Below are 25,230 nucleotides of genomic sequence, written 5' to 3'. Positions count from 1 at the left end.
AAAATCTGTAACCAAGTCAGCGGTCAGTGAAGATTATCTGATTTATAGCATCCTACTAGCCACCTACTTTCCTCTTATTGATGCGCTATATGGACAAAAGCATTTGGACACACCTCAATCACTGAATTCAGGTGTTTCATTGAGTCCCATAGCCGCAGCTGCAGGTGTATAAAATCTAGCACCTAGCCATGCAGTCTACCTTTACAAACATTTGTGAAAGAATGGGTCCTTTTAAAGAGCTAGAATGGAAATTGCAAGCAACGAGGCCCTCTCGCTCAATATCAGTGTCTGACCTCACTAATGCTATTCTGGATGTATGGGCACAACTTCACACAGGCACACACCAAACTCTTGCAGAAAGCCTTCCCAGAAGAGTGGAAACTCTGTATTTGGAAAAGGGATTGTTCCTTAGGATGAAGCCTTTTTGGGACACACAAACTGTATTTCTATGGTCAGATTTCACACAATCTATTTAAATAGCAATCGGAAGAAACATCCAGTAAAGAATGCATTTGAGCACTATTCCAGAGCTAAAACACGCCTCGAGTCTGTTCAAGCAGCACGGTAAGCAAACACCCCAGATGGGACTTGAACCTACAATCCCTGGCTTAGGAGGCCAGTGCCTTATCCATTAGGCCACTGGGTCTAATAGATTAGCTTGCGACTATGTTACTCAGTTTTCTGGTTTCATTTGCATTCCAGATGGAAAACAATCTTAACCATGTGCTTGCTTTCCTTACACAAGAGCAAGGAGTTTATAGGAGTCTTGGTTTTGATCCCTTAGTCCATGACATATTTTAATACTGATGATGGAAATCTCATTGGGTTGCCAGAACCCTTGAACAATAAAGAATTCTGCTGCATTTCCCCTTCAAACATGTTAATATATCATGACGGGACCGGAGAGACATTGCTTTCCTTCTGCCGTTCTAAAACACAAATAAGTCACATGAACAATGCTCCAGGTGAGGCTTGAACTCACAACCTCGGCATTGCTCAACAGTTACTGCTTTATAAGTACCGCGCGCTGACCGATTGCGCCACTGGAGCACTTGGGGCTTTTCAAGGAGACCAATATATCAGGCAATTATCGGGCACAAACGAAACGTTCCCAATAATTGTCTGATCGTCAGCGGAGATGAGGGCCGCATTTACATGCAGCATTCACCTCTTCTGTATAGTGACGAGTGATCGATACAGCGACGGCTTGTCTCCATAAAAAATCATGGTTCCTGGGCAGCAGAAGGCTGCTGTGGAAAAACGTTGATTTTGGGTTCCGGGAGAAAGACACCCTCACCCGATGAACAAGTGTTTGCTCGTTCATTGGGTGATCGGCGCCAGCTAATTATAAAGGAACAAACGCTTATGCAAACGCTCATCCCCGACAATGGGTCTAACTATGGGTCCATGTAAAAGGACCTTAAGTGAGGCGTGTCTAAGTTGCATCAATTATCAAAATCTGTAACCAAGTCAGCGGTCAGTGAAGATTATCTGATTTATAGCATCCTACTAGCCACCTACTTTCCTCTTATTGAAGCGCTATATGGACAAAAGCATTTGGACACACCTCAATCACTACATTCAGGTGTTTCATTGAGTCCCATAGCCGCAGCTGCAGGTGTATAAAATCTAGCACCTAGCCATGCAGTCTACCTTTACAAACATTTGTGAAAGAATGGGTCCTTTTAAAGAGCTAGAATGGAAATTGCAAGCAACGAGGCCCTCTCGCTCAATATCAGTGTCTGACCTCACAAATGCTATTCTGGATGTATGGGCACAACTTCACACAGGCACACACCAAACTCTTGCAGAAAGCCTTCCCAGAAGAGTGGAAACTCTGTATTTGGAAAAGGGATTGTTCCTTAGGATGAAGCCTTTTTGGGACACACAAACTGTATTTCTATGGTCAGATTTCACACAATCTATTTAAATAGCAATCGGAAGAAACATCCAGTAAAGAATGCATTTGAGCACTATTTCAGAGCTAAAACATGCCTCGAGTCTGTTCAAGCAGCACGGTAAGCAAACACCCCAGATGGGACTTGAACCCACAATCCCTGGCTTAGGAGGCCAGTGCCTTATCCATTAGGCCACTGGGGCTAATAGATTAGCTTGCGACTATGTTACTCAATTTTCTGGTTCCATTTGCATTCCAGATGGAAAACAATCTTAACCATGTGCTTGCTTTCCTTACACAAGAGCAAGGAGTTTATAGGAGTCTTGGTTTTGATCCCTTAGTCCATGACATATTTTAATACTGATGATGGAAATCTCATTGGGTTGCCAGAACCCTTGAACAATAAAGAATTCTGCTGCATTTCCCCTTCAAACATGTTAATATATCATGGTGGGATGGAAGAGACATTGCTTTCCTTCTGCCGTTCTAAAACACAAATAAGTCACGTAAACAATGCTCCAGGTGAGGCTTGAACTCACAACCTCGGCATTGCTCAACAGTTACTGCTTTATATGTACCGCTCGCTCACCGATTGCGCCACTGGAGCACTTGGGGCTTTTTAAGGAGACCAATATATCAGGCAATTATCGGGCACAAACGAAACGTTCCCAATAATTGTCTGATCGTCAGCGGAGATGAGGGCCGCATTTACATGCAGCATTCACCTCTTCTGTATAGTGACGAGTGATCGATACAGCGACGGCTTGTCTCCATAAAAAATCATGGTTCCTGGGCAGCAGAAGGCTGCTGTGGAAAAACGTTGATTTTGGGTTCCGGGAGAAAGACACCCTCACCCGATGAACGAGTGTTTGCTCGTTCATTGGGTGATCGGCGCCAGCTAATTATAAAGGAACAAACGCTTATACAAACGCTCATCCCCGACAATGGGTCTGACTATGGGTCCATGTAAAAGGACCTTAAGTGAGGCGTGTCTAAGTTGCATCAATTATCAAAATCTGTAACCAAGTCAGCGGTCAGTGAAGATTATCTGATTTATAGCATCCTACTAGCCACCTACTTTCCTCTTATTGATGCGCTATATGGACAAAAGCATTTGGACACACCTCAATCACTGAATTCAGGTGTTTCATTGAGTCCCATAGCCGCAGCTGCAGGTGTATAAAATCTAGCACCTAGCCATGCAGTCTACCTTTACAAACATTTGTGAAAGAATGGGTCCTTTTAAAGAGCTAGAATGGAAATTGCAAGCAACGAGGCCCTCTCGCTCAATATCAGTGTCTGACCTCACAAATGCTATTCTGGATGTATGGGCACAACTTCACACAGGCACACACCAAACTCTTGCAGAAAGCCTTCCCAGAAGAGTGGAAACTCTGTATTTGGAAAAGGGATTGTTCCTTAGGATGAAGCCTTTTTGGGCACAACTTCACACAGGCACACACCAAACTCTTGCAGAAAGCCTTCCCAGAAGAGTGGAAACTCTGTATTTGGAAAAGGGATTGTTCCTTAGGATGAAGCCTTTTTGGGACACACAAACTGTATTTCTATGGTCAGATTTCACACAATCTATTTAAATAGCAATCGGAAGAAACATCCAGTAAAGAATGCGTTTGAGCACTATTCCAGAGCTAAAACATGCCTCGAGTCTGTTCAAGCAGCACGGTAAGCAAACACCCCAGATGGGACTTGAACCCACAATCCCTGGCTTAGGAGGCCAGTGCCTTATCCATTAGGCCACTGGGGCTAATAGATTAGCTTGCGACTATGTTACTCAGTTTTCTGGTTCCATTTGCATTCCAGATGGAAAACAATCTTAACCATGTGCTTGATTTCCTTACACAAGAGAAAGGAGTTTATAGGAGTCTTGGTTTTGATCCCTTAGTCCATGACATATTTTAATACTGATGATGGAAATCTCATTGGGTTGCCAGAACCCTTGAACAATAAAGAATTCTGCTGCATTTCCCCTTCAAACATGTTAATATATCATGACGGGACCGGAGAGACATTGCTTTCCTTCTGCCGTTCTAAAACACAAATAAGTCACGTAAACAATGCTCTAGGTGAGGCTTGAACTCACAACCTCAGCATTGCTCAACAGTTACTGCTTTATAAGTACCGCGCGCTGACCGATTGCGCCACTGGAGCACTTGGGGCTTTTCAAGGAGACCAATATATCAGGCAATTATCGGGCACAAACGAAACGTTCCCAATAATTGTCTGATCGTCAGCGGAGATGAGGGCCGCATTTACATGCAGCATACACCTCTTCTGTATAGTGACGAGTGATCGATACAGCGACGGCTTGTCTCCATAAAAAATCATGGTTCCTGGGCAGCAGAAGGCTGCTGTGGAAAAACGTTGATTTTGGTTCCGGGAGAAAAACACCCTCACCCGATGAACGAGTGTTTGCTCGTTCATTGGGTGATCGGCGCCAGCTTATTATGAGGAACAAACGCTTATACAAACGCTCATCCCCGACAATGGGTCTGACTATGGGTCCATGTAAAAGGACCTTAAGTGAGGCGTGTCTAAGTTGCATCAATTATCAAAATCTGTAACCAAGTCAGCGGTCAGTGAAGATTATCTGATTTATAGCATCCTACTAGCCACCTACTTTCCTCTTATTGATGCGCTATATGGACAAAAGCATTTGGACACACCTCAATCACTGAATTCAGGTGTTTCATTGAGTCCCATAGCCGCAGCTGCAGGTGTATAAAATCTAGCACCTAGCCATGCAGTCTACCTTTACAAACATTTGTGAAAGTATGGGTCCTTTTAAAGAGCTAGAATGCAGTTTGTAAAGGTAGCCATGCAGTCTACCTTTACAAACATTTGTGAAAGAATGGGTCCTTTTAAAGAGCTAGAATGGAAATTGCAAGCAACGAGGCCCTCTCGCTCAATATCAGTGTCTGACCTCACAAATGCTATTCTGGATGTATGGGCACAACTTCACACAGGCACACACCAAACTCTTGCAGAAAGCCTTCCCAGAAGAGTGGAAACTCTGTATTTGGAAAAGGGATTGTTCCTTAGGATGAAGCCTTTTTGGGCACAACTTCACACAGGCACACACCAAACTCTTGCAGAAAGCCTTCCCAGAAGAGTGGAAACTCTGTATTTGGAAAAGGGATTGTTCCTTAGGATGAAGCCTTTTTGGGACACACAAACTGTATTTCTATGGTCAGATTTCACACAATCTATTTAAATAGCAATCGGAAGAAACATCCAGTAAAGAATGCATTTGAGCACTATTCCAGAGCTAAAACATTCCTCGAGTCTGTTCAAGCAGCACAGTAAGCAAACACCCCAGATGGGACTTGATCCCACAATCCCTGGCTTAGGAGGCCAGTGCCTTATCCATTAGGCCACTGGGGCTAATAGATTAGCTTGCGACTATGTCACTCAGTTTTCTGGTTCCATTTGCATTCCAGATGGAAATCAATCTTAACCATGTGCTTGCTTTCCTTACACAAGAGCAAGGAGTTTATAGGAGTCTTGGTTTTGATCCCTTAGTCCATGACATATTTTAATACTGATGATGGAAATCTCATTGGGTTGCCAGAACCCTTGAACAATAAAGAATTCTGCTGCATTTCCCCTTCAAACATGTTAATATATCATGACGGGACCGGAGAGACATTGCTTTCCTTCTGCTGTTCTAAAACACAAATAAGTCACATAAACAATGCTCCAGGTGAGGCTTGAACTCACAACCTCGGCATTGCTCAACAGTTACTGCTTTATAAGTACCGCGCGCTGACCGATTGCGCCACTGGAGCACTTGGGGCTTTTCAAGGAGACCAATATATCAGGCAATTATCGGGCACAAACGAAACATTCCCAATAATTGTCTGATCGTCAGCGGAGATGAGGGCCGCATTTACATGCAGCATTCACCTCTTCTGTATAGTGACGAGTGATCGATACAGCGACGGCTTGTCTCCATAAAAAATCATGGTTCCTGGGCAGCAGAAGGCTGCTGTGGAAAAACGTTGATTTTGGGTTCCGGGAGAAAGACACCCTCACCCGATGAACGAGTGTTTTCTCGTTCATTGGGTGATCGGCACCAGCTAATTATAAAGGAACAAACGCTTATACAAACGCTCATCCCCGACAATGGGTCTGACTATGGGTCCATGTAAAAGGACCTTAAGTGAGGCGTGTCTAAGTTGCATCAATTATCAAAATCTGTAACCAAGTCAGCGGTCAGTGAAGATTATCTGATTTATAGCATCCTACTAGCCACCTACTTTCCTCTTATTGATGCGCTATATGGACAAAAGCATTTGGACACACCTCAATCACTGAATTCAGGTGTTTCATTGAGTCCCATAGCCGCAGCTGCAGGTGTATAAAATCTAGCACCTAGCCATGCAGTCTACCTTTGCAAACATTTGTGAAAGAATGGGTCCTTTTAAAGAGCTAGAATGGAAATTGCAAGCAATGAGGCCCTCTCGCTCAATATCAGTGTCTGACCTCACAAATGCTATTCTGGATGTATGGGCACAACTTCACACAGGCACACACCAAACTCTTGCAGAAAGCCTTCCCAGAAGAGTGGAAACTCTGTATTTGGAAAAGGGATTGTTCCTTAGGATGAAGCCTTTTTGGGCACAACTTCACACAGGCACACACCAAACTCTTGCAGAAAGCCTTCCCAGAAGAGTGGAAACTCTGTATTTGGAAAAGGGATTGTTCCTTAGGATGAAGCCTTTTTGGGACACACAAACTGTATTTCTATGGTCAGATTTCACACAATCTATTTAAATAGCAATCGGAAGAAACATCCAGTAAAGAATGCGTTTGAGCACTATTCCAGAGCTAAAACATGCCTCGAGTCTGTTCAAGCAGCACGGTAAGCAAACACCCCAGATGGGACTTGAACCCACAATCTCAGGTTTAGGAGGCCACTGCCTTATCCATTAGGCCACTGGGGCTAATAGATTAGCTTGCGACTATGTTACTCAGTTTTCTGGTTCCATTTGCATTCCAGATGGAAAACAATCTTAACCATGTGCTTGCTTTCCTTACACAAGAGAAAGGAGTTTATAGGAGTCTTGGTTTTGATCCCTTAGTCCATGACATATTTTAATACTGATGATGGAAATCTCATTGGGTTGCCAGAACCCTTGAACAATAAAGAATTCTGCTGCATTTCCCCTTCAAACATGTTAATATATCATGACGGGACCGGAGAGACATTGCTTTCCTTCTGCCGTTCTAAAACACAAATAAGTCACGTAAACAATGCTCCAGGTGAGGCTTGAACTCACAACCTCGGCATTGCTCAACAGTTACTGCTTTATAAGTACCGCACGCTGACCGATTGCGCCACTGGAGCACCTGGGGCTTTTCAAGGAGACCAATATATCAGGCAATTATCGGGCACAAACGAAACGTTCCCAATAATTGTCTGATCGTCAGCGGAGATGAGGGCCGCATTTACATGCAGCATTCACCTCTTCTGTATAGTGACGAGTGATCGATACAGCGACGGCTTGTCTCCATAAAAAATCATGGTTCCTGGGCAGCAGAAGGCTGCTGTGGAAAAACGTTGATTTTGGGTCTCGGGAGAAAGACACCCTCACCCGATGAACGAGTGTTTGCTCGTTTATTGGGTGATCGGCGCCAGCTAATTATAAAGGAACAAACGCTTATACAAACGCTCATCCCCGACAATGGGTCTGACTATGGGTCCATGTAAAAGGACCTTAAGTGAGGCGTGTCTAAGTTGCATCAATTATCAAAATCTGTAACCAAGTCAGCGGTCAGTGAAGATTATCTGATTTATAGCATCCTACTAGCCACCTACTTTCCTCTTATTGATGCGCTATATGGACAAAAGCATTTGGACACACCTCAATCACTGAATTCAGGTGTTTCATTGAGTCCCATAGCCGCAGCTGCAGGTGTATAAAATCTAGCACCTAGCCATGCAGTCTACCTTTACAAACATTTGTGAAAGATTGGTTCATTTTAAAGAGCTAGAATAGAAATTGCAAGCAACGAGGCCCTCTCGCTCAATATCAGTGTCTGACCTCACAAATGCTATTCTGGATGTATGGGCACAACTTCACAAAGGCACACACCAAACTCTTGCAGAAAGCCTTCCCAGAAGAGTGGAAACTCTGTATTTGGAAAAGGGATTGTTCCTTAGGATGAAGCCTTTTTGGGCACAACTTCACACAGGCACACACCAAACTCTTGCAGAAAGCCTTCCCAGAAGAGTGGAAACTCTGTATTTGGAAAAGGGATTGTTCCTTAGGATGAAGCCTTTTTGGGACACACAAACTGTATTTCTATGGTCAGATTTCACACAATCTATTTAAATAGCAATCGGAAGAAACATCCAGTAAAGAATGCATTTGAGCACTATTCCAGAGCTAAAACATTCCTCAAGTCTGTTCAAGCTTAGGAGGCCAGTGCCTTATCCATTAGGCCACTGGGGCCATATACTGCCAAGTGAAAGTCAGCTTACTAATTTTTTTTAAACGACAAAAACATTATCTTGCGACTATGTTACTCAGTTTTCTGGTGCCATTTGCATTCCAGATGGAAAACAATCTTAACCATGTGCTTGCTTTCCTTACACAAGAGCAAGGAGTTTCTAGGAGTCTTGGTTTTGATCACTTAGTCCATGACATATTTTAATACTGATGATGGAAAAGCATTTGGACACACCTCAATCACTGAATTCAGGTGTTTCATTGAGTCCCATAGCCGCAGCTTTTTTTAAAATCTAGCAGTGGTCTGACTGTACTTCAAGTACAGCCTCTTTTATTTATAAACCACAAACATAGTACTGCCCACAGGGTTTTGAAATACAACCAATCAGTAATTTACAACACATACAATGTAAGTACAGCAACCAATCGTTCACGCCCCCAGAGGACCAGAAGGGAGACTGCGACACAGGACAGATACAACATATCCCCACAATGCATCATGGTTTCCTCCTCTCTGTCCCGGAGACAACCAAGGAGCAATCCAATTATCTCTCAGGACAAAGGGAAATCGCTAATACACATGTGGATACAACAGGACAGACATCACCATTTAAACACACAATGGGACAATGGCACAATAGAAACACACCCAGCATATTCCTCCCAAGCTGACAAGTTACACTTATTATAAATTGTTACAACTTTGTGAGTTTACATTGTCAATACATATAACTTACATCAATTTAAACAGTATATCTTGGAGACAAACCTATCCAAAATTCACTTGAATAGGTTCAGGGGTTTAAAAGTTAGTATGGGCCATAATCCTGAGGCAAGAGGCTTTTAAATAGGCCTCTCCAAAACCCAGTGGCGAGGTTGGTTTCGCCACATATAGTATTATACAGTACAATAAGAACAGCATTAACCTCCAAGTTGGAGCCTAGAGAGAGAAAGACTGATTGTCATAAAGGACTATTCCCCATGCAGCTTCTGAGAACTAATGGGAATCATTATAAAAGCTGCTCTGATGTAAATGATTTTTAATACATTGATAACCTGTGGATCAGCTTCAGTAAAATACCAGGAGTTTACTTGAAACTCTGTAGTCTCTTTATTCCATATCATTCCTACAATTACTACTCTCAACATTTGTACCTAACAGTGATGACATCACAGACACAGGGGCCCAGCCACAAGCCCCCTAAACATCACCACCATCAAGGGCACCTCAATCAACATCTGGCTGGTGTTCCCTGCAACGGAGAGTGCCCCGGAAGATCTCGTGCTGTCTTCCCATCCACTGCACTGACGACCCAGGGAGGCATCTGCTAACCGTGAGTACAAACAACCACTACCCCCATCGGCCCACCGTGAGCCTCACGTGTTTTCCCCTGCGGTCTGGCACGCTGCATGAAATTTGCATCACGAACAGGATTATAAAATCCTCTGCGCCTTATGCGAACTATATAAAGGACAGGATTCAAAATCCTTTGTGCCATTGCCTTATGAGAATAAGCCCCACTTGTTTGCCTGAGAGACTGTCAATGTGCTTTAATACAGTGCAAACTTTCAAAGTTTTATTAGGCTGTAGAACTGTTTAAATTGCTTAAAGTTGCATGGACGTATAATACAAGTCACTTGCAATCACATTGCTGTGTTAAAAGTGGAAAAATCGCATGTTTTTGTGTCAACAATACTCTTTGCTGTCAGTGAATGGACTTTGGTATTGACCCTAAAATGGCTGCAGGAGGCCTTCTTGCTTAATTTACTGCGCCACCATTGTGAGTTATGCCCTGTTAGCGGCGGGAAAACTGAGCTACACCCCCTTCAGAGCGGGAAAAGAGAAGCCAATCCTCTTATGCCTAATAACTTCTTACCGGTGTGCCAATCCCAGCACTGCTGCCAGTACTTACGAATCCAGCGCCACCTCTCCTGCCCTGCAGAACGGACCTAGGGGAAGGGCCGCGCATGAGAAGAGAGCATGACGTACGTCCGCACGTTGAAGTGACTACGTGTGGGTGAACGGACAAAATTGTAAGATCAACAGCTCTTCTCCACCGAATAAATATAATAGTGAGTGCCGCTGGGAAGAAGTAACCTTAAGCGGGACTGTTTGGGAGTATATTCTGCCTTACAGAGCATCATACTGCTGTTTCTTATAGGGTCAGACACCCACGAAGTAGCGGTTGCCCATAGCAACGCAACGCAACACGTGTGTAAAACTATATCTAACTTGCATTATATTGAAGGCCTGTCACTGCCATGTCTGAACAAGAAGATAGTGTGCCACCTGACCTCAACAGGTCCCTGGCAGTAGCCGCAGCTGGTCCTAGTGCATCACCAACCGCTGCAGCACCAAGCATGATGCCTTTAACAATGCCTTATTTCTTTGGAGCACCCTGGTTCCCACGATAGCTCATACTTTAAGGGAATTTAAAGAAAGAATTTTGGCTGTGTTTAGATTGTACCCTGTGTCAGCAGAACAGCAAATGGAAATCCTCCTTGCACAATTGGAAGGTGCTGCCCTCAGAGAAAAGAAATCCTGGCCCAGCTCAGAGAGAAAAACCCTGGAGCAGATATTTGGATGACTCTACACCACTTTTGAACCCAGTACTGTGTCAGAGTTCACTTAGAGACTTTGCATTGTCCTTACAGGAAACCCTGCGGGCTGTTATACAGTTAGACCCTCATGAAGCAGAAGATCAAGATAAAACGCTGAGAGAACAATTCATTGAAGGTGTTAGGACAGAAACTTTAAAATGGCAGTTAAAAATGTTAGTGTAGTGTCCCACTAGGTTAAGGTGGGCACTGCACAAAAGGGGTTAATGTGTTGTTATTACCTGTAATGTTATATGTATGCATTTCCCTGTGTTAGCTGGGTGTCAGGCCTGTCAGGGTGTAGTTTAGCCTCCCAGACGTTAGAGGGAGATAGAGAGCCCTAGATATATATAGGAAGGCCCAGACAGGGGAGTGGTAGTTCATTCCAGGGGACTAGAGGAGTTACTTCGTCCACCTGAAGCTCCTGAGGCTAGGCTTAGCTCAGTAGAGACACCCCAGTTGCAGGACAGCACCTCCTGGGAGAAACCTGCAGCTTCCCAACCAAGCAAGGATAATACAAGTCAGATAAGTAACCTGATGGGCAGAGGATCTATAAAGTACAGCAAGCGCCAATACTGGAGAGAGGATTTATATACCAAGGATTAAAGCCAGCATTTAGGCATCCGGGCCTTGGGATCCAGCCAGCTAGAATAGCTGAAGGGGATAGAGCAGCATTGCACTGCAAAGCATTAACTGTTGCACCCTCCAAGTATCTTGCATGATTAATTCCTGCCACTATTTAAAGTCTACCTGCTTGTGAAGTATTGTTCAAGGGACTGCATTATCATCACAATCACCTGTAACTGTATGTACAAAGTTGGACTGTGTTCACCAAGTAAAGCAACGTTTGGTTTATCCACTGCGTACTCAGTTATTCCTCCTATAAATCGGTGTGCCACCGTTACAGGCACTGGCGTCACGAAACCAACAGGGACCTTGCCCCAGGCACTCAAAATACCTGTAACATCCAGGGCACCTCATCCACCATCAGGCCTGGTCCCTACAAACAGAGTGTGCCCCAGAGGAACTGTGTCTACCTCTCATTCACTGCCGCATGCCTGCCCAGGGTTCTCCAATACAGTGAGCAACCCTCGATTGCCCATAACCGTGACCTCACATCGCAATACCCTGCAGGTCTGGCGTGCTGCATAAATTGGCGTCACGAACAGGATTTACGGGACATTCCTGCGCCATTGCGGATATAAAACTGTGTGCTAAAAAGTGCCTTAAAGTGACCAAGCCCTATTGTTTTATTCAAAATTATTGGGCCAAAGAACTGTCATCATTAGCGGTGTGAAGATAGTGTGTTCTGGACTGTTTGCTGCTTATTTGAGCCACCGCTTGCTGTCAGTGAATAGACAGCCATTTTGCCACTTAAACCTGAGGTGGATTACAAGTGCGCCCAGTGAACTGTTTGGCGCGAAAAAGAGGACTTTGGCGTGAAAAGAACCAGGCGGAGTCATCACCCAGCCGGCGAGGAGGAAGAACGCCGCCCTGTCTGGAGAGAAAGGTGCCGCCTACCTGGGTCCTGGAGCTACGAGAGGCCGCGCCCACCTGCTGACGCTGTACGCAGGACGTCCGACGCCCGTAGCCGCGCATCTCGCGAGACTTGGAGCGAGCACCACCGGAGTGAGTACCAACTTAAAACTGTTGCCGGCTCTGCTATTTACCTTACCGGAACATTCCCGACCCCTGCCAGGGCACCGGAGGGAGCCCCGTTAGCGACAAAAGACTTTTCTGTGGAAAAAAAAAAAAAGTTATTATCATTGCCGCTCTGGTCCGCTCTGCTACATTTAAAGGGCCATACCCACCTAGCAACGCCATGTCCACACCTGAGGAAATCGGACAGGTGGCCCCATCATGCGCGGCACCGCCAAGCATGATGCCGCTAACTATGCCGTACTATTTTGGGGCCCCCTGGTTCCCACGTTATTCAGGGGAAGCCCATAAGTTAAAGGACTTTAGGGAACAGATACTGGCCTTGTTCCGGCTTTACCCCATAAATGCCGAACAGCAAATGGAGATCCTCCTAGCTCAGTTGGAAGGGGCCGCCCGCAGGGAAGTCATGTCTTGGCCCCGCTCTGAGAAAAGTAGCCTGGAACAGATCTTTGATCGATTGGGCACCACGTTTGAGGCCAGAACGGTGTCAGAAGTTAAAATGCGTTTCTTCAGCAGAAAGCAGCAACCTGGGGAGTCGCTCCGTGATTTTGCCCTGTCCTTACAAGAGACACTGAGAGCTGTAGTCCAAGTGGATCCTAAAGAAGCTGAGGACCAGGACCGGACTCTTAGAGAGCAATTCATTGCAGGCGTAAGTAATGAGCATTTAAAGGGCCAGCTACGCATGTTGTCAGCTCAACACCCCCACTGTGCATTTCTGGACTTTAAAGAATTGGCCATCAGTATATTGGGCCAGAACCCTGCTCCAGGGCCGGCAGCCTCCTATGAACCCCAGGCTTGCCAACCAAAGACTGTTAATGTGGGACCTGCAGGAGTCAGTCAGGCGACCCAAGCTCCAGTTACAGACGTAGTGGCAGCCCTCATGGAGCAAGTGAACCACCTTACTCTAAGTCTAGAGAAGGTGTGCAAAAAGATAGAGGAATGGGAGAGACCATTATTACTAGAAGATGAAAGTCCTCTTCCTCCAAGGCTCCCACCTGCATATGGAGACGTATACCCAAAAGAGCCTGATGGGCGACCGAGGTACCGGCCCAGAAGTAGAAAACAGCCTGTCTGCCACCACTGCAAGAAATATGGACATACTGAATCAATGTGCTGGCAGTTAAACGGGCAACCCCTGAGGCAGAGGACCGCCCCTCGGGAGGTAGAACAGTAGGTCCAAAGGATCCAAGCTGGATGCCTAAGTATGTAGGATCCCGTCCAAAAATTAATATATGCATCAACGGGATACCCTTTGAAGCCCTCTTGGACACTGGGTCACAGGTCACCACCATTCAACGGCCTGCCTTTGACAAGTTCTGGGATCCAAGTCTTCTCACCCAGCCACCAGAGTCCTGGCTAGATATCATTGCCAGCAACGGTAAGCCAGTGAAAGTGCATGGGTATTGGGAACCTACCCTTCAAGTGGGAGAAGCCACCCTGCCACAGCAAGGCGTGATTGTGGTACAAGCAGGAGATAAAGGAGGACACCCTGTGATCTTAGGGACTAACGTTCTGAAAAATTGTTACTCTGAAGTGCTTGACGCCTTAAATCAAACTATATCTTCAGCCTCACCTGCTTCCAGAAGAGTTATCCAAAAGACTATTAGTGTGCTGAGTGCTCAACAAAAGTTTGCCAACAAGAAAGGAGAAATTTGCACTGTCCGGATCCGGGATAACCGGCCGGTAATTCTGCCTCCAAATTCCCAGATCATCCTGTGGTGCCGTGCGGTGTTAGGGATCCAGGGCCAGGACTATCAAGCCCTAGTGGAACCTATTCCCTTTGAAGATCATCCCTTCGTACGGACAGCCAAGAGCATGGTGACTGTGTCTCAAGGTAAAGTGCCTGTCCGTTTAATTAACTTTGGTGATCATCCCGTTACTCTCCTTAAACACTGCCCCGTTGCTCAGCTTTTTCAAGTGTCTTTCCAGGATGTGATCCGTCTGCCTGCCACGGAGGCGTTCCAGACCACACAGAGCAGCAGCACCCCTACAACATCCTGGTGGGAAGAATTACATGTGGGGAACGAATCCACCCCAAAAGAGCAAATAGAGGGAGTCCTGAAGCTGGTGAAGGAGCACCACCAGGCTTTCAGCAAGCACTCCACGGACTACGGAGAGGTCAGTGTAATCAAACACACCATACCCACTGGCTCTCATCCTCCTATTAAGGAGAGGCACAGACCCATAGCACCTACTACCTATCAGTCTGTGAAAGAAATGATAAAAGAGATGAAAGACTCTAATATAATTCGGGACAGCCATAGTCCCTGGGCTGCGCCCCTAGTTCTTGTCCGAAAAAAAGATGGCAGCATAAGGTTCTGCGTGGATTACAGGAAAATTAATCAAATCACCCACAAAGATGCATATCCATTGCCACGCATTGAGGAGTCCTTGACTGCTCTGGGGTCATCAGCCTATTTCTCTACCTTGGACTTAACCAGTGGGTACTGGCAAGTACCCATGGCCCCAGAAGATCGAGAAAAGACTGCTTTCACTACCCCTATGGGCCTGTTTGAATTCAATTATATGCCGTTTGGACTGTGTAACGCTCCAGGAACGTTCCAGAGGCTGATGGAACGTTGTTTAGGCCATAGGAATTTTGAGACTGTACTCTTATATCTGGATGACGTCATTGTATATTCCAAGACGTATGAGGACCATTTAAAGCACCTGGGTGAGGTTTTTCAAGTTCTTGCTAAATATGGCCTCAAGATCAAACCATCCAAGTGCCACCTGCTGAAACCAGCGGTCAAATACCTTGGGCACGTTGTCAGTGCCGATGGAATACAGCCTGATCCTGATAAACTGGCTGCTGTCCGAAACTGGCCTACTCCAACGACCGTGAAAGAGGTGAGAAGCTTTCTCAGTTTTGCAGGGTACTACAGGCGTTTCATCCCGCACTTCGCACAAATTGCGGATCCCATCCAGGAACTGTTGAGGGGGCATCCAAAGAAGAGCCCGAAAACCCCTATTCCTGTGGAATGGAACCAAGAACGGGAAATTGCCTTTCAAATCCTAAGGAAGAAGTTGACTGAACCCCCTGTTCTGGGTTACCCAGATTATCAGAAGCCGTTCCTCCTCTACACGGATGCCAGTAAAAGAGGCCTGGGGGTCGTGTTGGCTCAAGTGCAAGACAACAAAGAAAGGGTAATTGCCTACGCCAGCAGATCCCTGAAGGGAGCTGAAAAGAATGATCAGAATTACAGTTCTTTCAAGCTGGAGTTTCTTGCCTTAGTGTGGGCTGTGACTGAAAAGTTCAAAGACTATCTCGCTGCCACACCGTTTGTTGCCTTCACGGACAATAATCCCCTGGCGCATCTGAACACGGCCAAGTTAGGGGCACTGGAGCAAAGATGGGCCTTCCGCCTTGCCAACTATGACTTTACTGTGAAGTACCGGGCAGGCCGCTCCAATGATAATGCTGATGCCCTGTCGCGGCTTCCCACTACAGAGGCCCCAGATGATCTAAAAGATGCCTGGGAAGAAGTGGAGATGCCTGCGTTCTACAATAAATTCGCCCAGCAGGATAATATCCGTACTGAAAATCTCCCTGCTGCTGATCCTCCCTCATCAGATGATCCTGAGTCTAGAGGCGATCAAGAAAGATGGATTAAGCTCCAGTCCGAAAGTAGAGTCCTCGGTGAACTGCTCGACTTCCTTACCAGTGGGAAAATCCCTGAGAGAATCCGGAGGAAGAGTGCAGACCCAGAACTAGTAAGACTCTGGAGACATCGCCACCAACTATTCCTTCAAAGAGGCCTGTTGCTCAGAAGGAGTCTGGATCCAGTGTCCTGTGATAGAGTCTATCAGATTCTCCTGCCACGTCGGGATGCCAGCCTGGTACTGGACATGTACCACAACCAGTCCGGACACTTCGGGGTGCAAAAAACTGAGGCCACTATACGGAGGAGATTCTATTGGATTGGGATGAGAGAAGATATCGAGAAATGGTGCCGAGAATGCACTGCCTGTGCTGTGGGGCGGACGGAACGCCATGACCAGAGGGCGCCTCTCCATCCTATTGTAAGTACAGCTCCTCTAGAATTGGTCGCGATTGATCATGTGAAGTTGGAGCCGAGTCGCTTTGGATATACATATGCCATGACTATAATTGACCACTTCACCAAGTTTGTCGTAGCAGTGCCTGTGAAAGACCTGACAGCCAAGACTACAGCGGAGGCGTTCTGGAAACATTTCCTTCTGCCCTACGGCTGTCCAGAAAGGATCCTCACCGATCAAGGGTCTGCGTTTGAGTCACAGCTGTTCCATGAGATGTGCCTGCTGCACAACTGCCAGAAAGTCCGGACCACCGCCTATCATCCGCAAGGTAACGGACTCTGTGAAAAGATGAATAAAACTCTCATTGAAATGCTGAGAGCGGTACCCCCTGATACGAGGGGTGATTGGCCTACTCTGTTGCCACAACTGATGTACACTTATAACAACACCATCCATTGTTCCACCGGTTACACCCCGTTCTACCTGATGTTTGGGCGACAAGGGAGATTACCTGCGGATCACTCCCTGGGGGTACAAGTGCCGGATGTGATCAACCCACTGCCCAGGACTGATTGGGTAGTGGAGCACCAGAGGCGTCTTCTTAATGCCAAGGAGATTGTGCAAGAACGCATGGAGAATGTCCGGGAACGCCAGCAAAAAGACTACGACCAGACTGCCCATGCGGGACCCCTGGCTCTTGGAGACAAGGTTTGGTTGAAAAACAACCACCGGACCAGCAAGTTGGACAGCAAATGGGAAAGGATTCACTACCTGGTTACTGCCATACCTAATGCTGCAGCCCACATATACCAGGTCTCCAGAGAAGGAAAAGGTCCCCAAGTTGTTCACCGGAACCGCCTCAAGCCCTGTATTGAAGGAGAACCAGCGGCGGAGGAGATGGAGTCTGAGACTGCTGAGGAGGAATTGCCGGCTCCACCTATGGACCCTATGCAGGCTGTGGAGAACTTGATCCATGATAAAGAGCCGCTCCACTGGGCCCTCACGCCTTGGCTGAATTTGTTGGTTCCTGCTCCTGTTCCTGTTGGTCTCCCGTCTCAGGAGACTTCACCTCCAAGAGCTCCTGAAGAAGTTTCAGAGGCAGTGAGCTCCCTTGACCTTCCTGAGTCCAGGCAGGAAGAATCTCCGCCACTAAGGAGGTCTACCCGTTCTACCAGGGGACACCCACCTGTGAGGTTTGAGGACTACATCATGAGCCCAGGTAGCCCCTCACGGGAAACCCCTGTTTAACTCTGTTGTAAGCCTGGGTACGGACTCATATTTGTTCCTTGAGCCTCCAAGAACTTTACATCGTTTTATATTGTTCTACTGTTATATTATGGACAATTTGCATTTATGGACTATCCTGGTTTATTGATACGCTGCACCAGGTCAGCGCCCCTGTTCCCTTCCATTATCCTGAGAGAAGAGAACGACGCCCCTTTTCACCATTCCTTCAGTTTAATGTTTGTATTGTTGCTGTGATATTTGCCATGTATGCCGGTTCTCATTTTGTCTTTCAGGCTGCAGTATCCAGCCGGGCTGGGCCCCTCCATGTTGCGCCGAGGACGGGCAACGTTATAGCGTGGTGGTATGTAGTGTCCCACTAGGTTAAGGTGGGCACTGCACAAAAGGGGTTAATGTGTTGTTATTACCTGTAATGTTATATGTATGCATTTCCCTGTGTTAGCTGGGTGTCAGGCCTGTCAGGGTGTAGTTTAGCCTCCCAGACGTTAGAGGGAGATAGAGAGCCCTAGATATATACAGGAAACATAGAAACATAGAATGTGTCGGCAGATAAGAACCATTTGGCCCATCTAGTCTGCCCAATATACTGAATACTATGGATAGCCCCCGGCCCTATCTTATATGAAGGATGGCCTTATGCCTATCCCATGCATGCTTAAACCCCTTCACTGTATTTGCAGCTACGACTTCTGCAGGAAGGCTATTCCATGCATCCACTACTCTCTCAGTAAAGTAATACTTCCTTATATTACTTTTAAACCTTTGCCCCTCTAATTTAAAACTGTGTCCTCTTGTGGTAGTTTTTCTTCTTTTAAATATGCTCTCTTCCTTTACCGAGTTGATTCCCTTTATGTATTTAAAAGTTTCTATCATATCCCCTCTGTCTCTTCTTTATTCCAGGCCCAGACAGGGGAGTGGTAGTTCATTCCAGGGGACTAGAGGAGTTACTTCGTCCACCTGAAGCTCCTGAGGCTAGGATTAGCTCAGTAGAGACACCCCAGTTGCAGGACAGCACCTCCTGGGAGAAACCTGCAGCTTCCCAACCAAGCAAGGATAATACAAGTCAGATAAGTAACCTGATGGGCAGAGGATCTATAAAGTACAGCAAGCGCCAATACTGGAGAGAGGATTTATATACCAAGGATTAAAGCCAGCATTTAGGCATCCGGGCCTTGGGATCCAGCCAGCTAGAATAGCTGAAGGGGATAGAGCAGCATTGCACTGCAAAGCATTAACTGTTGCACCCTCCAAGTATCTTGCATGATTAATTCCTGCCACTATTTAAAGTCTACCTGCTTGTGAAGTATTGTTCAAGGGACTGCATTATCATCACAATCACCTGTAACTGTATGTACAAAGTTGGACTGTGTTCACCAAGTAAAGCAACGTTTGGTTTATCCACTGCGTACTCAGTTATTCCTCCTATAAATCGGTGTGCCACCGTTACAGGCACTGGCGTCACGAAACCAACAGGGACCTTGCCCCAGGCACTCAAAATACCTGTAACATCCAGGGCACCTCATCCACCATCAGGCCTGGTCCCTACAAACAGAGTGTGCCCCAGAGGAACTGTGTCTACCTCTCATTCACTGCCGCATGCCTGCCCAGGGTTCTCCAATACAGTGAGCAACCCTCGATTGCCCATAACCGTGACCTCACATCGCAATACCCTGCAGGTCTGGCGTGCTGCATTAGCTGCACCCAAGTTCTACCTTCATAGACTTCAAAGAGCTAGCTATCAGTATTCTGGGGAAAGACCCACAACCAGAACCTGCTAGGCCTGCTGAAATGCATAAGCCAACTATATCTCCAAAATGTCACCCTATAGTCAGTCAGGAAGCCCAAGCTCCGGTACCTGATGCAGTCGCTGCCTTGACAGAACAAGTTAACTTCCTAACTAAAAGTCTGGAGAAAGTATGCCAAAAAATAGAACTGTGGGAGAAACCTTTATTGCTGAACGATGAGACACCGTCACCAAGGAAACATTTCCCTCCTGATTATAAAGAGAATTATACCATAAACTCTGGTAGACGTCCCACTGGCCGCTTTAACGAGCCGAAGCAACCCATTTGTAGATACTGTCACAAGCCAGGTCATACAGAAATGATGTGCTGGCAGTTAAAAGATCGCCCCTCGGGAGGTAGAGCAGTAGGTCCAGAAGATCCTAGCTGGATGCCCACATATGTGAGCTCCCGTCCAGAAGTGGTTCTCAGAATCAATGGGGTTACCTTTGTTGCCTTATTGGACACCGGATCCCAAGTCACCACTATCCGACAAACTGCCTTTGACGAATACTGGGACCAAAACCAGCTGACACAGCCAGCAGAATCCTGGCTGAGCATTGTAGCCAGCAACGGCAAACCCGTGCCAGTGCATGGGTACTGGGAGCCAACTCTTCAAGTGGGAGGAACCACACTACCCCAACAAGGTATCATTGTTGTAAGAGTCAGGGAAGATAACAACCCTCCAGTAGTCCTAGGAATGAACATCCTTAGGAACTGTTATACTGAAATGCTTGGAGCTTTGCAAAAGTCTATGCCTACCGCTTCACCTGTCTCCAAAAAGGTGATACAACAGACCATCCGTGTATTAAGTGCACAACAGAAATTTGCTAATGATAAAGTAGAGATTTGCCGAGCATGTATCAAAGATAACCAACCAGTAATCCTGAAACCCAATGCTGAAACACTCCTATGGTGCCAAGCTGCCCTTGGAATCCAAGGTCAGGATTATCAAGCTCTGGTAGAACCCATCAACCTGGAGGGCCATCCGCTAGTCCAAGCTGCAAGAAGCCTAGTGACTGTTTCTCAAGGTAAAGTGCTGATTCGTCTCCTGAACTTAGGTAGTAACAGTATAACTTTGACCAAGCATTGCCCTGTTGCTCAATTGTTACAAGTCACTTTTCAAGATATTATCAGTGTAACTGCAGCTACGACCAAACAATCTACTGAAAAGCTGAATACTCCAAAAACATCTTAGTGGACAGAACTCCATGTGGGAGATGCTTCTACACCTGAGGAACAAATTAAAGGACTCCTAAAAGTCGTCAAGGAATATCATCAAGCCTTCAGTAAACATTCTTTAGATTATGTAGAGGTCAGTCTAATTAAGCACACCATACCTACTGGTTCACACCCTCCAATTAAAGAAAGGTACTATGCCACTGACTATGCCACTGACTATGTACCAATCTGTATAAAAAGATGATCCAGGAGATGAAGGATTCAAAAATCCTCAAAGACAGCCATAGTCCATGGGCTGCACCTCTAGTCCTTGTCCGAAAGAAAGATGGTAATATTCGGTTTTGTGTGGACTACAGGAAGATTAAACAAATTACCCACAAGGATGCCTATCCTTTACTAAGAATCGAGGAGTCCTTGACAGCATTAGGATCCTCAGTTTACTTTTTCTACTCTGAATTTAACCAGTGGATACTGGCAGGTACCCATGGCTCATGAGGATCGTGAAAAAACTGCATTTACTACCCCTATGGGCCTATTTGAATTTAACTATATGCTATTTGGACTTTGCAATGCACCCGGAACTTTCCAAAGATTAATGGAACGCTGTTTAGGCCACAAGAACTTTGAAACTGTCATTATCTACTCTAAATCATATGAAGACAACTTAAAACATCTTGCAGAAGTTTTCCAAGTCCTCATCAAGCACGGACTCGAGATCAAAGCCTCTAAATGCTACCTACTGAAACCAGAAGTCAAGTACCTGGGACATATTGTCACTTCTACTGGTGTTAAGCCAGATCCAGAGAAGATACCCGCAGTCCGGAATTGGCCTACTTCTACCACATTAAAAGAGGTGAGAAGTTTTCTTAGTTTTGCAGGATACTACAGACGTTTTATCCCTCACTTCGCCCAGATTGCTGTGCCGATACAAGAACCCCAAAGAAAGCCCAGATACTGATCGAGTAGAATGAAGACAGAGATATAGCTTTCCAACTCCTGAAGAAAAAGTTGACCGAACCACCTGTCTTAGGCTATCCATATTACCAACAGCCATTCCATCTCTACACTGATGCCAGTAGGAAAGGCCTGGGAGCTGTCCTGTCTCAACTGCAAGAAGGTAAGGAGAGAGTAATTGCTTATGCTAGCAGATCTCTTAGAGGTGCCGAGAAAAATTACCAGAACTACAGTTCCTTCAAGCTGGAATTCCTCGCACTTGTGTGGGCTGTGTGACAACCACCCGCCAATCCTGTCGTACTATGCCACAGTTGCCATACAGGTCTCCACTAGAGACTTCTGGAGGCGAATCCACTGTGAGCACAGAAGACGTTTAAGATTGGTTGGTGTGCCCATACATGATACTATCATGATTGTATGTACAATCGGTAAAAATAAAATTACTGATTTCACGCTGGAAATCAAATTAATTTGCTGCCACCACTCTTCGTATTGAATCGGGCGAAGAGACCCCGGCTAGCTAATCCTAAAGGGACGAAACGGTTATTTGCAACCTAGCTAGTAAATTAACAATTTATAAAAATAAAACAATTTGGTAGTATGTCTTCTGAGGACAGAGTTCTTAGCATAGATCAGGTCATCAAGTAACAAGGGCAAAACTGGAACGATGAAATCGTTAGTTTTTATTCTAAAACTATACACAAAAATATATATACATTAAAGCTGACGGATAAATATACCTGCCAGTTGGACAGATTGGTTTGGATAGAAATAGGTAAGAGGTGGAAGGGAATAGAATGTCTAAGTTCATAATTACCGTGGTAAAGTCCAGTAAAAGGCAAAGTCTTTGTAGAATAATCCAAGATGGTGGGGTGTGCCCATGTCCAGCGGGCGGTCGTGATGTTAGTCGACGTCAGATGGTAGAAGAAGGACGCAGGACCTGAGTGTGTCACTGTTTTTACCCACTCTGAAGCGGGGAGTGGTTATGACACGTTCAGGTCCAGCCTTGTGTAATTGGAACAGGGGCAGTCCTTTGCCCCATAGGGAGAAAATCTGGCAGAATCTTTGCTTTGCCCATTTCTCCATATCCCGTAAGTCCAATCAAGAAATATAGTTGATATTGATAATCAGTACAATTTTACGCATCATCTGATAACAAATACGACTAAAAGATAATACAGGGTGCCTGAGAACCTTTATATCTCAGAGCGGGAATCTCTGATTTGCCCGCGGGTTTCCTAGAAGGTGGGTTAGAAGAACCAAAACCATCTCTGAAAAGATGGTTCCTTTCACATTTCCATAACCCATGAAATATTAGGAAAATATGGGGAAAATATGAAGCTTATGGATTGAAGGGGACTTTCAGGTCATCTTCCTTCCTGTACCAACCAGCTGTGTGATAAGGATCTGTCCTTTTCTTCTGAAGCTCGCTGCCCAGGCTAAAGGTGTGAGACCCCTGCTGGTATTGGAGACACTATGGCTGCAGAAAGACCAGGTTTATGAGGTTCTGTCATAAGAGAACTAGATTGATGGCTACTCAACTTGGCCTGGGCAGGAAAGGTTTGTCACAAGGTGGTGATAATGGCACCTCTGCTCTGTGAATAACTCCTTTAGTCAAAAGAGAAGATTCTTAGTGCAGGCTCTTTTGTCTTTGTGATTGCGAAATAAGATAGGGCCAGGGGCTATCCATAGTATTCAGTATATTGTGCAGACTAGATGGGCCAAATGGTTCTTATCTGCCGACACATTCTATGTTTCTATATTTCTATGTTGATATGGCGCATTTGCGATTTTCTAGTATCGCAAAGCGTCACACCTCCCCCCTTTGGAAGATTGGGGAAGGAGTGGTCAGCAAGACTGGGACTGAAGCAATCCCAACTCCCTATTTGAGCTCGTTACAGCGGGAAAGTCCGTCCGCATTCTGATGGCGACTTCCCGGTTTGTGCTGAATCGTGAAATCGTACTGTTGGAGCGCTAAGCTCCAGCGGAGAAGTTTTCGTTGGTACCAGAGGTACGTTTCAGCCAGCTGAGAGGGTTGTGATCTGTGATGACCATGAAGGATCGTCCATATAGGTACGATTGTAGTTTCTGTAGGGCCCATACGATCGCTAGGCACTCTTTCTCAGTGGTGCAGTATGCGGTTTCCCGCGGAAGTAGTTTTCGGCTCAGGTAGAGGACAGGGTGCTCATTCCCGGTTGCGTCCACCTGACTAAGGACGGCTCCCAGACCGTGGTCTGAGGTGTCAGTTTGTACTAGGAACTGACGGGAGAAGTCGGGAGCTTGAAGGACAGGAGCGCTAGCTAGCGCTTCCTTCAGGGCCCGAAATGCCTGTTCTAGTTCCGAGTTCCATGTGACCGTGTTGGGTTGTTTTTTGCCCGTGGCATCGGTCAGCGGTTTAGCCAGAGTACTATAGGATGGAACAAACTTCCTATAGTACCCTGCCGTTCCCAAAAATGCCTGTATTTGTTTTTTGGTGTTAGGCCGTGGCCATGCTACAATGGCATCGACCTTCCCTATCTGAGGTTTCAGGGTCTGGCTGCCTACTCTGTGTCCAAGGTACTGAACCTTTGTCATGGCAATCTGACATTTGTTGGGCTTAACGGTCAGATTGGCAGCGGACAGTCTTCCCAATACCTGTGACAGATGGTCAAGGTGATCTTCCCAGGTTGGACTATATATGGCTATATCGTCCAGATATGCTAGGGCATAACCTTGCATTCCTTCCAACAGTTCATTCATGGCCCGCTGAAATGTGGCGGGCGCATTCTTCATCCCAAAGGGCATACGAGTAAACTCATAGAGGCCAAAAGGGGTGATGAATGCGGATTTCGCTCTCGCCTCTGGCGCAAGCGGAATCTGCCAGTATCCACGGCTCAAGTCCATGATTGTTAGATAGCTGGCGGATGCCAGCTGATCCAGCAATTCATCAATTCGAGGCATGGGATATGCATCGGTTATGGTGATGTCATTCAGTCTCCGATAGTCGACACAGAACCGGGTTGTCTTGTCCTTTTTGGGGACTAAAACAACCGGGGCGGCCCATGGACTAGAGGATTTCTGGATGACCATTAACTGTAGCATCTCATCAATCTCTCGTTTGATCTCAGCCTGCACTTCGGGTGAGGTGCGATAGGGGCCCTGCCGTAAGGGCTTGTGGGTCCCTGTGTCAACTCGGTGAGCTGCTAGGTTGGTTTGGCCAGGGATGCCCGAGAATGTGGCGCTGTGCACACTCAGGAGAGTGGTGAGCTGAAGCTTCTGTGGGTACGAGAGGTGGGTGTTGTTGTTCCAATCATCTGCCACGTCTCGTAGCTCTGCTAGCAAGTCTATCAGTGGATCTGGCTCTTCGGGTTCTAGCTGGCTACACACTGCTAATACATACTGCTCTCTTTCCTCGTGTGCTTTTAACATGTTCACGTGGAACAGTTTCTGTCGCTTACCCCCG

At 46.2% G+C, this 25,230-nt stretch overlaps 7 non-coding genes across 7 annotated transcripts; all 7 read right to left on the bottom strand.

Moving 5' to 3' along the window:
• Positions 1–957: 957 nt before the first annotated feature.
• TRNAI-UAU lies at positions 958–1,050 on the bottom strand. The gene is given in 2 exon segments: positions 958–993; positions 1,013–1,050. It is a non-coding gene; the product is annotated as a tRNA-Ile (tRNA).
• A 977-nt stretch (positions 1,051–2,027) lies between these two features.
• On the bottom strand, positions 2,028–2,100 carry TRNAR-CCU. The gene has a single exon. It is a non-coding gene; the product is annotated as a tRNA-Arg (tRNA).
• A 1,489-nt stretch (positions 2,101–3,589) lies between these two features.
• Positions 3,590–3,662, bottom strand: TRNAR-CCU. Its single transcript has one exon. It is a non-coding gene; the product is annotated as a tRNA-Arg (tRNA).
• Positions 3,663–3,973: 311 nt separating this feature from the next.
• TRNAI-UAU lies at positions 3,974–4,066 on the bottom strand. Its single transcript is given in 2 exon segments — positions 3,974–4,009; positions 4,029–4,066. It is a non-coding gene; the product is annotated as a tRNA-Ile (tRNA).
• Positions 4,067–5,226: 1,160 nt separating this feature from the next.
• On the bottom strand, positions 5,227–5,299 carry TRNAR-CCU. Its single transcript has one exon. It is a non-coding gene; the product is annotated as a tRNA-Arg (tRNA).
• A 311-nt stretch (positions 5,300–5,610) lies between these two features.
• TRNAI-UAU lies at positions 5,611–5,703 on the bottom strand. The gene is given in 2 exon segments: positions 5,611–5,646; positions 5,666–5,703. It is a non-coding gene; the product is annotated as a tRNA-Ile (tRNA).
• A 1,469-nt stretch (positions 5,704–7,172) lies between these two features.
• Positions 7,173–7,265, bottom strand: TRNAI-UAU. The gene is given in 2 exon segments: positions 7,173–7,208; positions 7,228–7,265. It is a non-coding gene; the product is annotated as a tRNA-Ile (tRNA).
• Between the last annotated feature and the right edge of the window lie 17,965 nt (positions 7,266–25,230).

Source organism: Bufo bufo, chromosome 1 (genome assembly GCF_905171765.1).
Source record: "Bufo bufo chromosome 1, aBufBuf1.1, whole genome shotgun sequence".
In the NCBI taxonomy this organism is placed as follows: domain Eukaryota; kingdom Metazoa; phylum Chordata; class Amphibia; order Anura; family Bufonidae; genus Bufo; species Bufo bufo.
Note: the sequence above shows the minus strand (reverse complement) of the source record. Positions and strands in the feature narration are given on the sequence as shown.